Consider the following 15,201-nt stretch of genomic DNA (forward strand, 5'->3'; position numbering starts at 1 on the left):
GTCACAGGAAGAAATACTGCTATTAGCAGAATTGGAAAAAGTGTATGAGAACAAGAGAAATATTAATGTGCTGATGGTTACACTAACAGAAAACAAAGTGCAGAAAAAAGAAGAGGTAGAAGAGATAAGAGTAAAAAATCGGCAAAAGATGTACTGCAAACATCAAGCGTTTCTGAGAATGACTCTTGCGTAGAACCAGAGGTTACAGTGGAAGTAACAACAGAAAAGTGAAGAGACTTTGTCAATTGCAAACGTCCGTAAAAAATCAAGAACTTTGATGAGCTGGAGGATAGAATCACAGAAGTCGAGAAGTACACCCAAAACATAGAGCAACACGATGCTGCTATGGATCTGATGGATGAGATAGTGACATATATCTCAGAAAACACCACTGATATAAGTCCTGGACCAGCAAATCGTAGAGAACCAGCAAGTGAACTCAATAATGAGCCTATGAACTCTGCTCAAGATGAGGTCCAGAATGCCTCAGTAGGAAACTAGATAACAAAAAAAGACAAGAAAAATGGAAGGCTTAATCGGACACACAAGAAAAATGATGCAAAACCTAAGGGCAGCTATAAAGAATACCAGGCAATGTTTAAAAAAGACAAAAAGAAAATTGCCAGGATTATCACTGATGGGGCAGAAGATGCCACTTGCCAAATCAGTGCTGATGACATTCTCCAATACTACAAAGGCATAATTGAAACAGAAAACAAGAAAAACCCTAAATTCATACCGATTCATAGAATACCGGACGAATGGGAAATTGGGAATTTATGTAAAGAAATTACACTGCTCGAAATCACTAATGCTTTTAGAAGACTCAGATTTAAAGAAAGCAGTGGGGCCTTATAAGATTGGTTTGAATGACTTGTATAAGGTGCATAGCAGGCAACCAAGAATGCTGCCCAGAATTCTATCATCTTGGTTATCGATGAGAAGAGTACCAGAAAGTATCAAAAAGAACCGATCGATATTGATACCTAAGAATGTACTGATTAGTGAACTTAAAAAAATCAGTAATTGGCATCCAATTACCATCGGTACTGCATTCATGAAGGTATTCACAAAAATATTAACTAAGAGACTCTCATTTTTGGTTGAATTGAATACGAGACAAAAAGGCTTCATGAAGGTCACTAGCAGTAGTGTTCATATATGGTAAATAGACATAATATCGAAAAAAAAATATTGAGTGGACAGAATATCGAGTTTTTAATATCGAATGGACAAAATATCGAATGGACATAATATAGTCGTGAAAAATATCGAATTGCAGGTAAGTAATATCGAATGTCATAATATAGGCATGAAAAAATATCCAATTTTTATTAATATCTATTTTTTAAAGTGTTTTGCATGTTAGTATATGTGCTAAAAGTGTATAATATTTTTAGTAATGTATGTTTAATTTTTTTAAAGTAATGAATTTTATGTTATTAAAATTTTGCGTAATTTAATTCCGTAGCGGGTAGTGGGTTTATAGGGGAATAGGGTGGGAAGTAATTTAATAATAATTAAGTAAATATTTATATTTATTTATTGGTATTGATAATTAATTTACTGTTAATTAATTATTAATTTGCCTTTTTTATTAATTATCAATTTTTGGTATTGAAAATTAATTGGCTGTTGATTAATTATTAATTGGTAATTAATTAGTATTAATTGGTAATTAATTTTTATTAATTGTTTAATTGATAATTATGTTAATTGTTTTAATCTATTATTTGTAGTGGGTTGTGGGTTTATAGGGGAATATGGTGAGAAGTAATTTAATTTTAAATAATTAATTATTGAAATTAATTTTGTATATTGATAATTAATTTAATATTAATTAATTATTAATTGGTATTATTTGTATTTAATCATTTTTGGTATTGAAAAATAATTGTTTGTTAATTAATTATTAATAGGTAATTAATTAAATAAACAATATTTATTGGTATTTATAATTATTTGATTGTTAAATATTTAGTTATTGGTAATTAATTTTAATAATTTTTGTATTGGTATTAATAATTAAATTAATTTAATAAAAATATTAAATTATTATTTTCCCTACTACTGCACTCACTGGAGTGGGAATAGTAAATTTTACCCTCCCGCTATCCAACGCTTTCCCTACTGTTGCACTCTTTGGAGTGGGAATAGTAATTTGTACACATACGCTATCCAACGCTTTCCCTATTGTTGCGCTCACTGGAGTGGGAATAGTAACTTTTACCCCTACGCTATGCATCGCTATCCTTACTGTTGCATTCTTTGAAGTGAGAATAGTAATTTTTACCCATACGCTATCCAACGCTTTCCCTATTGTTGCACTCACTGGAGTGGGAATAGTAAATTTTACCCTCCCACTATCCAACGCTTTCCCTACTGTTGCACTCTTTGGAGTGGGAATACTAATTTTTACCCGTACGCTATCCAACGTTTTCCCTATTGTTGCACTCACTGGAGTGGGAATAGTAAATTTTACCCTCCTGCTATCCAACGCTTTCCCTACTGTTGCACTCTTTGGAGTGGTAATAGTAAATTTTACTCTCCCGCTATCCAACGCTTTCCCTACTGTTGCACTCTTTGGAGTGGGAATAGTAATTTTTACCCATACGCTATCCAACGCTTTCCCTATTGTTGCACTCACTGGAGTGGGAATAGTAAATTTTACTCTCCCACTATCCAACGCTTTCCCTACTGTTGCACTCTTTGAAGTGGGAATACTAATTTTTACCCGTACGCTATCCAACGTTTTCCCTATTGTTGCACTCACTGGAGTGGGAATAGTAAATTTTACCCTCCTGCTATCCAACGCTTGCCCTACTGTTGCACTCTTTGGAGTGGTAATAGTAAATTTTACTCTCCCCCGCTATCCAACGCTTTCCCTACTGTTGCACTCTTTGGAGTGGGAATAGTAATTTTTACCCATACGCTATCCAACGCTTTCCCTATTGTTGCACTCACTGGAGTGGGAATAGTAAATTTTACCCTCCCGCTATCCAATATTTTCCCTGCTGTTGCACTCTTTGGAGTGGGAATAATAAATTTGACCCCTACGCTATCCAACGTTTTCCCTGCTGTTGCACTCTTTGGAGTGGGAATAATACATTTTACCCCTACGCTATCCAACGTTTTCCCTACTGTTGCACTCTTTGGAGTGGGTATCGTAATTTTTACCCCTACGCTATCTGACGCTTTCCCTATTGTTGCACTCACTGGAGTGGGAATAGTAAATTGTACCCTGCCGCTATCCAACGCTTTCCCTACTGTTGCACTCTTTGGAATGGGAATATTAGTTATTACCCATATGCTATCCAACGCTTTCACTATTGTTGCACTCACTGGAGTGGGAATAGTAAATTTTACCCTCCCGCTATCCAACGCTTTCCCTACTGTTGCACTCTTTGGAGTGGGAATAGTAATTTTTACCCATACGCTATCCAACGCTTTCCCTATTGTTGCACTCAGTCGAGTGGGAATAGTACATTTTACCCTCCCGCTATCCAACGCTTTCCCAACAGTTGCACTCTTTGGAATGGGAATAGTAATTTTTACCCATACGCTATCCAACGATTTCCCTATTGTTGCACTCACTGGAGTGGGAATAGTACATTTTACCCTCCCGCTATCCAACGCTTTCCCTACTGTTGCACTCTTTGGAGTGGGAATAGTTATTTTTACCTCTACGCTATCTGACGCTTTCCCTACTGTTGCACTCACTGGAGTGGTAATGGTATATTTTACCCAGTCGCTATCCTACGGTAAAAATATTAGTTATATTGTATTAATATTACGTTTATATATATCTATTAAAAAATAAAAATGTAAGTTTTTTTTTTAACTTACATTAATTATTTATTATTTTTAAGGTTATTTAAGTAGTTTTAAATATGTTTTAGTTAATTATATGTATTATTTTATTATTTTTACATTACTTTTAATACATTTTAAAAAATTCGATATTTTGACTGACTATATTTTTTACAACGATATTTTAGACTCGATATTTTTGTACTTACCTGTTTGTAGATAGGAATTCGATTTTTTGGTAATCGATATTTTGGCATCGATATTTTTGTAGGTCTATATTTTTGTAGTCGATATTATGTCAGTGATCCTTCATATATATGTCAGCCATGGTCACATTCTACAGAGTTCCATCATACATCAGAGACATAATTAAAGACTTAAACATTGACTCAACAACATTTTTCAAGGGAAAGAACAACGAAGCAACTCCTGAAATAACAATGAAATCTGGGGTTAAACAAGGTGACTCTTTATCCCCACTGCTATTTAACATTGCCATGGATCCTCTGATCTGTGATCTTCAGGAAAACGGAAAGGGCTTAACATTCGGATCTGATGGTCTTATTGAGCAAATCACCGCTCTCGCCTTTGCCAATGACATTGCAGTACTCAGCAGCACCTGGGAAGGAATGAGTACAAATCTGAAAATCATTGACAAATTCAGTAAAACAACAGGATTAAAACTTAATGTGAAAAAGACACATGGATTTTATATCACCATAAAGATAAAATCCTGATTAACAATTGTAAACCATGGCAGTTTGAAAAACAAAATATTGAAAACATTCATCCAGGTGAGAGTGAGAGATACCTCGGATTGAACTTTGATCCACACACTGGCCATACAAGCAGCAGCAAAATTAATGAGGTTCTTGTTAATTGGGCTCAAAAACTTGATAATCTACCACTTAAGCCCACGCAGAAAATAGAAATTTTGTGTCAGTGGGGAAAGAAATCCCTGTTGAGCTTGACTCTTGTCTGGCACTATGAAGAGACCTGAGAGGTGTAGGATAAGTGGGAGGCCCTTGGGCTGCCGGTGAAATACCACAACTCTTATTGTTTTTTCACTTACCCAGTGAGGTGGAGGGTGATCCCCATGGGGCTCTCGCTTCAGGCTCCAAGCACCCAGTGCCAGTCGGGCGCAAACCTGCTCCGTGGACAGTCACAGGTGGGGAGTTTGACTGGGGTGGTACACCTGTCAAACAATAACACAGGTGTCCTAAGGCAAGCTCAGCTAGGACAGAAACCTCCTGCGGAGCAGAAGGGCAAATACTCACTTGATCTAGGGGCCTCACGATCCTTCTGACTTTTTGGATTTCAAGCAGGAGGTGTCAGAAAAGTTACCACAGGGATAGCAGGCTTGTGGCAGCCAAGCATTCATAGCGACGTCGCTTTTTGATCCTTCAATCTCAGCTCTTCCTATCATTGTGAAGCAGATTTCACCAAGCGTTGGATTGTTCACCCACTAATAGGGAACATGAGCAGGGTTTAGACCGTCGTGAGACAGGTTAGTTTTACCTTACTGATGATGTGTTGTTGCAATAGTAATCCTGCTCAGTACGAGAGGAACCACAGGTTCAGACATTTGGTGTATGTGCTTGGCTGAGGAGTCAATGGGGCTAAGCTACCATCTGTGGAATTATGACTGAACGCCTCTAAGTAAGAATCCCCCCTAAACCGCAACGATACCGCAGTGCCGTGGAGCCTCGGTTGGCCTGGGATGGCATGCCTGTCTCGGGGGGCCGGTGCGTAAAAATGCTCGCTTGGGGACTGGAGCGCGGACGGAAGGGGGCTGCCTCCATCGCCCTTAGTGCACTGCCTGTTCGTGGGGCACCTGGTGCTAAATCATTTGTAGACAACCTGATTCTGGGTCAGGGTTTCGTAAGTAGCAGAGCAGCTACCTCGCTGCGATCTATCGAAAGTCATCCTCTGAGCAAAGCTTTTGTCTTTCCGTGCGTGGGCTTCCGTGGAAGCCCTCCTTCACCACACACAGGGGTGGGTCCCTCTGCCACCGGGACGGTGGGAGGAACGCGGAGGGGGAGACTTGGACTCGTGGAAGGCTGGCTCCACCATGTGCCCTCCAGCACGGAGACTTCCACCTCCCGTCCCTGTGCCACCGGGGTGTGGGGATGGGTGCCACCATTCCTTGCGGGTCAGCAGGATGACCAGATAGCCTGAGCCAGCCGGCCCCACCCCCCTTCCTCCAAACAAGTCGAGCAGGGAGGTGAGCAGCCCCGGGGAATGAGCCTCCCGAGCAGCAGCCTTGGAGCACCTGGCCACCCTCACTGTCATCGGATGGCACAGGTGACTGGGTCTGACTGTCTCAGGCCACCTGGGCACTGGGTCTTCCTGGGCCATCTGGTTGCTTGGCTGCGTGACCAGATGGCCCGCAGGCCGGGTGACCAGATGGCCCTGCGGGCCGGGCGACCAGATGGCCCTGCAGGCCGGGTGACCAGATGGCCCTGCGGGCCGAGCGACCAGATGGCCCAGCAGGCTGGGTGACCAGATGGCCGGCCTACAGTCTGGGCTTTATCTGACTTTTGTCCTTACCCAGGGTTCTGTAAGCCTCCACTGGGAGCTTAATAGTCGAGGAACATGGGGTCCCCGAGCAGGCTGGCGGGGAGAGGACGTGGCCTGGGCTTAACTCTCCTTGGTTCCTGTCGAGGGTCCGGGTACTGGGGTCGGAGGTCCAATGGGGCCTGGGGACCTGGGAAGGCTCTCCTGCCTGTCTAAGGTTTGGAAGCTGGGACTGGGCCCTGGGCTCGAGCTCTGTCTGGCAGGCCCCGGGGTGCGGGAGCCCCCTGTCCTGCAAGCCAGCCGAGGGACTGGTTGCTGGGTACGGGTGTCCACTGGGGCTCATGGAGACTCTCCCCAGCCTGGCTAGGGCTCAGAAGCTGGGACCGGGCCCGGGGCTTGAGCTCCATCCGGCGGGCCCCGGGGTGTGGGAGCCCTCCCATCCTGCAAGTCAGCTGAGGGTCCGAGCACTGGGGACGGGGGTCTACCCGGGCCCGTGGAGGCTCTCCCCAGCCTGGCTAGGGATCAGAAGCTAGGACCGGGGCTTGAGCTCCGTCCGGTGGGCCCCAGGGTGCGGGAGCCCCCCGTCCTGCAAGCCAGCCGAGGGTCCGAGTGCTGGGGACGGGGGTCCACAAGGGCCCCGGGAGGCTCTTCCTGGCCTGGCTAGGGTTTGGAAGCTGGGACCGGGCCCGGGGCTCGAGCTCCGTCCGGCGGGCCCCGGGGTGCGGGAGCCCCCCGGTCCTGCAAGCCATCGGAGGGTCCAGGCGCAGGGGACGGGGGTCCATCAGGGCCCAGGGATGCTCTCCCCGGCCTGGCTGCGTTCAGAAGCAGAAAACCGGCCGGGGAGAGAGGGTGGCTAGCTAACTCCGCTCCTCTGGCGGAGCGGAGGTTTCTGCCCACCCATTGGTAGCTCCTTAGATGTGCAACGCGACGCAGTGCTGCACCTCAGAAGGGTGTTTGAGGGTGTTTAGTTAGCAGCCTGCCAGTGGAAGTATGTGAGCCGGCCCAGGCAGAGAGGGGACTGGTTATGGAGATCTCTCTCTGTCTCGGCCCAGTTGCGTTTTTTTCCTTTACTTTGTTACAACCCTTGTATCCTTCCTCCTGTTCTGGATGGCCTTCGCTGTGCTGATCGCGCTTTGATGATAACTCTTCCTGCTCCGCCCCAGCAGTGCTGTAGAATGTGTAAAAGCTGCTCAGAAACAGCACAACATAACATCAGACATGCTTCACAGCCTGGGACCCTGGACTAGTTCCCCATCACTTAATACATCTCTATGCATAGGCACCACAGGGGCCAAGAGTGCTACAATACCATCGGAAGACTTCACTGTACAGCCTATTGTGATGTAATGTGGAAAGGGGAAAAAGACACATCTTCAAAGAAAGGAGCCTTAAAGAAAATGTAGCCATGCAAAGTGATTCTCACAAGAAAAACAGATCCACAATGTATAATCATGGTTTTTGTGCTCAAGTGATTTTTTTACCGAACTGACACTTGGCACTTCTTGGTGATGTGTCAGTTGTATCAGGTCATATCAGCAATACCAGGTCATGTCAGCAGTATCAGGTCATGTCAGCAGTATCATGCAATGTGAGCAGTTTTTGTCATGTCAGCAGTATCAGGTCATGTCAGCAGTATCATGGCATGTCAGCTGTATCAGGTCATGTCAGCAGTATCAAGTCATGTCTGCAGTATCAGGTCATGTCAGCAGTATCAAGTCATGTCAGCAGTATCATGCAATGTCAGAAGTATCAGGTCATGTCAGCAGTATTATGTCATGTCAGCAGTATTATGTCATGTCAGCAGTATCAGGTCATGTCAGCAGTATTATGTCATGTCAGCAGTAAAATGAAATGTTGTACTTGTATAGCGCACTGCTGCCCCAGCAACGGGGCGTCCTGGCGCTTGTACTCATACCGCTGTGGAACCCTTCCTGGCTTTCCCTGTGAAATGTCCACTCCAGGGCACCCCCAAGGTGAAGCCAGGCATCCCGAGCGATGTTGGGGCCGTTGTGGAGATTAAGTAAGCTATTGCCCATGTTAGACCTGGCACCTTGGCGTGAGTTTCCCGTCCACTTTTTGATGGTGTGCCTCGATTGTTTTGCTGGTGTTGTCCGCTCAGGGCACTGCGCCACGGCTAATCCGTGCCGCAGTGCAAGTGCTCCCTAAGTAAAATGTACCTGTAATTGATGTCCATGATTGGTTTATTGGATTCACTGTCAGTCCCCAGTAAAGTGCACCAGGGGTGCCAGGGCCTGTGAATGCCAATGCTGCTGGTGGGCTTGCAGCGCTGGTTGCGCCACCCACGGAAGCGGCCTTGTAAAGTGTGTCTAGGGTTTGCCACCGCAGACCCTGTGCGCGGTCCGGGACCGTCGCGCTGACTGCGCAAGTGCCCCCACTTGCCAGTCCCTAAACCTTCCCCTACCTACATATTAGCCACCCCTCTGGTAGGCCCAAGGGCAGGGTGCATTGTAGGCATAAGGTAAGACATGCCCTGGTGTGTGTGGCATGTCTTAGTAGTGAATTACAGCCCTTTCCGTTCTTCACTATTGAAGGCTACCTGCTCTCCATAGGCCAGAATGGGCTGCCGGGATCACGCCAACGCTGTGACCCCAGTGGACTCAGAGAGCATGGTAGAAGTGTCAAGTTTAGTATGCCTGAACTCAGGATGATAAAATACTTCTTGTAGTCAAGTTTATTTTAATATCCTGGGTTTGTAAATACTACTTTTAGAAAGTTAGTATTTACTGACCTGACCATCTCAGTCCGCCTCTGCTGTGTGTGTGTGTGTTCTGCCTAGCAACAGTAAGGAGCAGGGTGGGGGGATCCCCAGAGACAGGTTGGCTGCCAGGTGGTGGGTAGAGAGGTTACACCTGGATGGGTGGGAGGAGTACACCTTGACTCTTGAATAGACCTGTGCTCTGCCACCACAAAGCCGGCGCCACCCCCTGTGGGGCGGCTGATGTCTCTGCCCTGCTGCTGAAAGGAAAGAGCAGAGTCACCATAACAAAGTGCTCCAGAACTGGACTGAGCCAGGCCTAGGCCCCCTGGCGCTAAAGAAAAAAAGAATCATGGTATAAAAGTAGGAGCGTGGCTCCTAAGAAATCAGAATCCTGTTTACCACAAAGAACCTCTGCCCGACTAGAAGGAGAAGAAGACGCCGGAGGAGCTGGCCTGCTGCTTGCCTTGCTGAGAGAGGAGAGGAAGAGACTTACTGAAAAGACTTTGCTACTTTGTGCTTGAACATTCTCCAAGGGCTTGATCTGAGCTTGCCCCCTGAACTGAACCCCAGGAACAGTGGGTTCTCTGTGCTTCTTGCTCATCCTCCAATCCGAGCCGTGTGGGCATCCCGCTGGAAAAGAGACTGCACCCCTCATCGCCCCTCCTAGGGCCGTGACACTCAGAAGCTCGCCTGCCTCAAACCCGTGAGAGTCCCGCTCCGTCCCGAGCCGCTCTCGGTCCCCGGGCCAGGCCGCCTGCATCCCTGTCACCGCCTGCTACTGGAGCGCGCTGACCGCGCTATCACCCCTCCCGCCGGAAGCCGTCTGACGACTGTGATCTACGCCGGGTCACCCAGCTGCACTGACCGTGCCCTGCGACCCCGCTTCGCTATCCCCGGACATCTCAGGCCGCGCCGCCCCCGCTGTGGAGACCCTCCTGCACCGCCGTGCTAAAGGGTCGCTGGCCGCGCCTGCCTACGTGCCCACACCTGCTGATTGAGGACCCAAGAACACTTCCCAAGCTGAGAGTCGCACCAACCTGTGCCGACTCTCCACATCACGAAAGAAGTCCAGTATCGGGCTCGGGGCCCGCAACGCCTTATTTCCCCGTTCGCAGGAACCGATCTCTGTGAGTACTGGAACTACAAGTAAAGAGACTACGAACTATCCATTTGAAACTACGAACCAAGAACATTTGCCTGCTGTATAACCTGGTGGCCTAGCGAAAACGTTATTGGTCTTGTGATAAGTCTGCTGAGATATATATACCTTATTTTTACATAAAGAATCGTATTTTTATATATATCCAAGTCTGGTGTCCGTTTCTGGGGGGATTGATGTATTTACTGTGTGTATGATTGTAAGTGCTTAACCAACAACGCCTGAGGAATCGCCTTGGCTGCTCACGCCACGCACCTAGAGGGTGAGCAAGGGTCATTCGCGAGGGGTTATCCTGCGCCCTGACGTGGAGGAGAGGGTTCCTGCTTGACACAAGGGCAACCTTGCGCCAACCAGAGATCCCCGACTCTAACATTGGTGGCAGCGGTGGGATTTCGGATTTGCACTTGTAATTTGCATACAGTGAATTATTAATCACCAGATAGTGAGAGCAGACCAAATAACGCAGCCACAGGTGTGTAATTGTTGAACTTTGTTGAGAAATCGGCCATTACTGCAACCATGCCTGGCTCGCACTCCGCTGGAAGAGCACTCTCTGTGATTTCTGGAATAGATGAGGTGGATTGGGAGAGACTGGAAGGCTACACGATGGAGCAATTGAAAGGCTACAGTGTAAAATTCAGAGTCCCCCATGCTGGATGCAAGAGGAAGCCCCAGTACACCAAGGCGTTGAGAGCCTGGAAGGAGTCACGAGACCCACGGAATGCGGGGGACACCGTTCCACCCGACAACCTTGAGGAGCCCAGCAGAGTCCGGTCGCCAGAGGAGCTGGCAGACAGGGCAGCCGACAGGGCGCATGCAATGGAGATGGCAAAGTTGGCCGGACAAATGGAAATGGAAAAGCAGAAGTTGGCCCTGGAGGCACAACAACGCCAAATGGATCATGATATAAGATTGAAGGAGTTGGAGCTGAAGGCGAAAAGTTTGGACACCGCTCCTTCTGGTGGCAGCACTCCACCAGCGCAGGTAGAGTCCAAGGTGTACATCCCCAAAGATGTAGTAAAGGAGTATTTCAGAAAGGATGACATAGGGCAGTGGTTTAGGGCCTACGAGGTGGCCATGTCCTCACACCGGGTCCCTGAGAAAGACTGGGGAGCGGGGTTGTGGGGAAGGTTCCTTGCGGAAGGGCGGGACACACTGTTAGATTTGCCCTTAGAAGTCCAGACCTCATACCCCCATATGAAGGAAGCTTTAATGACCAGGTATGGGTTAACTCCTGAGCTATATAGACAGAGGTTCAGGGAGACCAAGAAGATCCCTGAGAGTACGTATGTGGAATATGTGACCTTTTTCTGCAGAGCGCTGGATGGTTGGGTGAAGGGTAGCAAAGTGAATGATTATCAAGGGCTGCTTGATTTAATTGCATGGGAGCACTTGTCCAGTCAATGTTTTCCTGAGCTACGCCAGCACCTGATAGATAGCAAGCTGTCCAACCCGAGGAAGCTTGCTGAGGAGGCGGACCGCTGGCTCAGCACCAGGGTCCACAAGGGTCAAGTGGGAGACTCCGCCAAAGGTGGGCAGGGTCCCCAGCAGAAGAGTGGGGGGGACAAGGGTAAACAGAAGGGGTTCCAAAAAGGCCCCCAAAGTAATTCCCAAGGGAACCAGCAGAAGGGTTCTCAGCCTCCCCCACCCCCGCAGCAGAACGGGGCCCCGACAGGTAGACCTGTTCCAAAGGGGCCCTTCAATTGTTATAGGTGTGGTGACCCGGGTCACATTGCCTCTGATCCTAAGTGTCGCCTGTTTGGTAAGACCGCACCCACTGGTGCTCCACCCCGGCAAGTAGCTAGTGTTAACTTTGGGGAGGAGGTAGCAGTCCAGGAGGGTGGGGGTCCCGGGCAGATGACCCTAGTCTCGCTAGGAGACAGTGAGATGGTCCCTGTAACCTACCTGCCCTCTAACACTAAGAAATATGGGCAAGTAGTGACCATCAATGGAAAGAAGGTTGAGGCTCTTAGAGATACAGGAGCCAGCGTGACCTCGGTGAGGCAACACCTGGTGTCTCAAGAGCAAATTGTACCCAATGCCTACTGTAGGGTTGTCAATGCTGACAACGTAGAGAGTCGTTGTCCAATGGCTCAAGTTCCCTTTGAGTGGGGGGGGGTCTCTGGTACTCTACAAGTCGCTGTGAGAACTGACATGCCTGTAGACTGTCTGCTAGGGAACGACCTGGAGAGTTCCCCTTGGGAGAAGGTGGAAAAGACCACGCATCTGAGGATGGTGGGTCTACCCGACTGGGCGTGCGTGACCACCCGGTCCATGGCAGCCAGTAGGGGTGTTGAGAGGGTCCTGGAGCCTGAGGGAGAGGTCCAGGAACCGGCCTTAGGGAGAAGGCGCAGGAGGCGCGGGAAACCGGCCCCCGAAGTTCCCACGGCCCAGGAGGAAGTAGACCCTGAGGGGGATGCTCTGGAGCCTACCGGGGAACAGATTGCCGAACTGGGAGATCTGCCTGAGCTGACCCATTGGCAGCAAGAAGGAGGTCCCTCCAGGGAGGAATTCTGCAGGGAGCAGAAAGAATGCCCTTCTCTCGTGGGTATGCGGCAACAGGCTGCAGACCAGGCCAACGGTGTTCAGGCCAAAACACACTACGTGTACTGGGAGAGTGACCTCCTGTATTCCGAGCCTAAGGCTGCTGAACCTGGGTCAGCCCATGTGCTGGTGGTACCCCAGAAGTTCAGAACCTTCCTACTGGGGCTGGCTCACGATGTGCCTTTAGCAGGACATTTGGGGATGGACAAGACCTATGACAGGCTTGTCACCCACTTTTACTGGCCCCAAATGCATAAGAATTCAGATTCCTACTGCAGAACCTGTCAGACTTGCCAGGCAAGTGGTAAGAGCAGAGGGAAGCACAAGGCTCCTCTGCAACCTTTCCCTGTGGTCGGTACGCCATTCCAACGAGTGGGTATTGATATTGTGGGGCCTCTGGACCCCAAGACAGCCCTGGGCAACAGGTTCATCCTGGTCTTGGTGGACCATGCCACCCGGTACCCTGAAGCCATCCCTCTGAGGACAGTGACGGCCCCCGTGGTGGGACGGGCACTGATGGGAATTTTCTCCCGAGTGGGATTCCCTCTAGAGGTGGTGAGCGACAGGGGGACCAATTTCATATCCACATATATGAAATCCCTGTGGAAGGAGTGTGGGGTAACTTACAAGTTCACCACTCCTTACCACCCCCAAGGAAATGGGTTGGTTGAAAGATTCAACCGAACCCTCAAAGGCATGATCATGGGCCTGGACGGTCCAATGAGGCGTAAGTGGGACGTCCTCTTGCCATGCCTGCTCTTCGCTTACCGAGAGGTGCCACAGAAGTCTCTAGGGTTCAGCCCCTTTGAGCTTCTGTATGGTCACCCGGTAAGAGGACCTCTGAGTTTGGTAAAGGAAGGCTGGGAGCAATCTCCCAGGAAACCTCCCCAGAATGTATATAGTTACATGCTGGCCTTCCGAAACCAGACTCGGCGTTTCAGGCAACTTGCTGAGGCAAATCTGGAAGCCAGCCAGGAGGAGATGAAGCGGTGGTACGACCGGAATGCCACTCTGGTAGAGCTTCAACCTGGATAAAAGGTGTGGGTCTTGGCCCCAGTGGAGCCGTGTGCACTTCAGGATAAGTGGACAGGTCCATTTGAGGTTGTGGAGCGCAAAAGTCCTATCACCTACTTGGTGGACATGCAGACTCCCAGGAACCCTTTGAGGGTCCTACATGTTAACCGCCTTAAGCCCCACTTAGAGAGGACCGAAGTGGGCATGCTGCTGGCCACTGATGATGGAATGGAAGAGGAGACCGAGCCTCTTCCTGACCTCTTAGTGGCCTCTGAGAAAGATGGGTCAGTGGATGGAGTTAACCTCTCACCCACCCTGACGCCCGAACAACAGGAAGACTGCCGCCACTTGCTGGGACAATTTTCCGACCGATTCTCCCTGGTTCCTGGTGTCACAGATTGGTGCGTCCATGATGTGGACACAGGAGACAGCTTACCTGTGAAGCACAAGGCTTACAGGGTAACTGACAGGGTCAGAGCTTGCATTAAGGAGGAGGTCTCCAAAATGCTTGCGCTAGGGGTGGTTGAGTCCTCCAGCAGTCCTTGGTCCAGCCCCGTGGTCTTGGTCCCCAAAGCTGCTGCGCCGGGAGCCACACCTGAACTCCGGTTCTGTGTGGACTACAGAGGACTCAATTCAGTCACGAAGACTGACGCGCACCCCATCCCCAGAGCTGATGAGCTCATTGATCGGCTGGGGGCTGCCCGGTTCCTCAGTACGTTTGATTTAACGTCTGGGTACTGGCAGATCGCCTTGACCGATGGGGCCAAAGAGAGGTCAGCATTCTCTACCCCAGATGGGCACTTCCAGTTCCGAGTCATGCCATTTGGGATGAAGAATGCCCCTGCCACCTTTCAGAGGTTGGTCAACCAGGTACTGGTTGGGCTGGATGCGTTCAGTGCCGCCTACCTGGATGACATCGCAGTGTTCAGTGCCACCTGGCCCGAACACCTGCGCCACCTCTGGGAAGTGTTGATGGCTCTGCGCCGAGCAGGCCTCACGATCAAGGCAAGCAAGTGCCAGATCGGGCAGGGTTCCGTGGTGTACTTGGGACACCAAGTGGGGAGTGGCAAGGTGGCACCCTTGCAACCCAAAATTGAAACCATCCTGGCTTGGGAACCCCCCAAGACGCAGACCGCAGTGAGGGCCTTCCTGGGGCTCACTGGGTACTACAGGAGGTTTGTCAAGGGCTATGGAACGATCGTTGCCCCCTTGACAGAGCTGACTTCGAAGAAGCAGCCCAGGAACGTGATTTGGACTGACACCTGTCAGAAAGCTTTCGACACCCTGAAGACTGCCATGTGCACGGCGCCCGTGCTCTTGGCCCCTGACTTCTCCAGGGAATTCCTAGTGCAGACAGACGCTTCAGAGCATGGTGTGGGGGCTGTTCTTTCACAGGTGACTGAGGAGGGCTGGGACCAACCCGTAGCCTTCATCAGTA

This window comes from Triturus cristatus, chromosome 5_1, assembly GCF_964204655.1.
Source record: "Triturus cristatus chromosome 5_1, aTriCri1.1, whole genome shotgun sequence".
In the NCBI taxonomy this organism is placed as follows: Eukaryota; Metazoa; Chordata; class Amphibia; order Caudata; family Salamandridae; genus Triturus; species Triturus cristatus.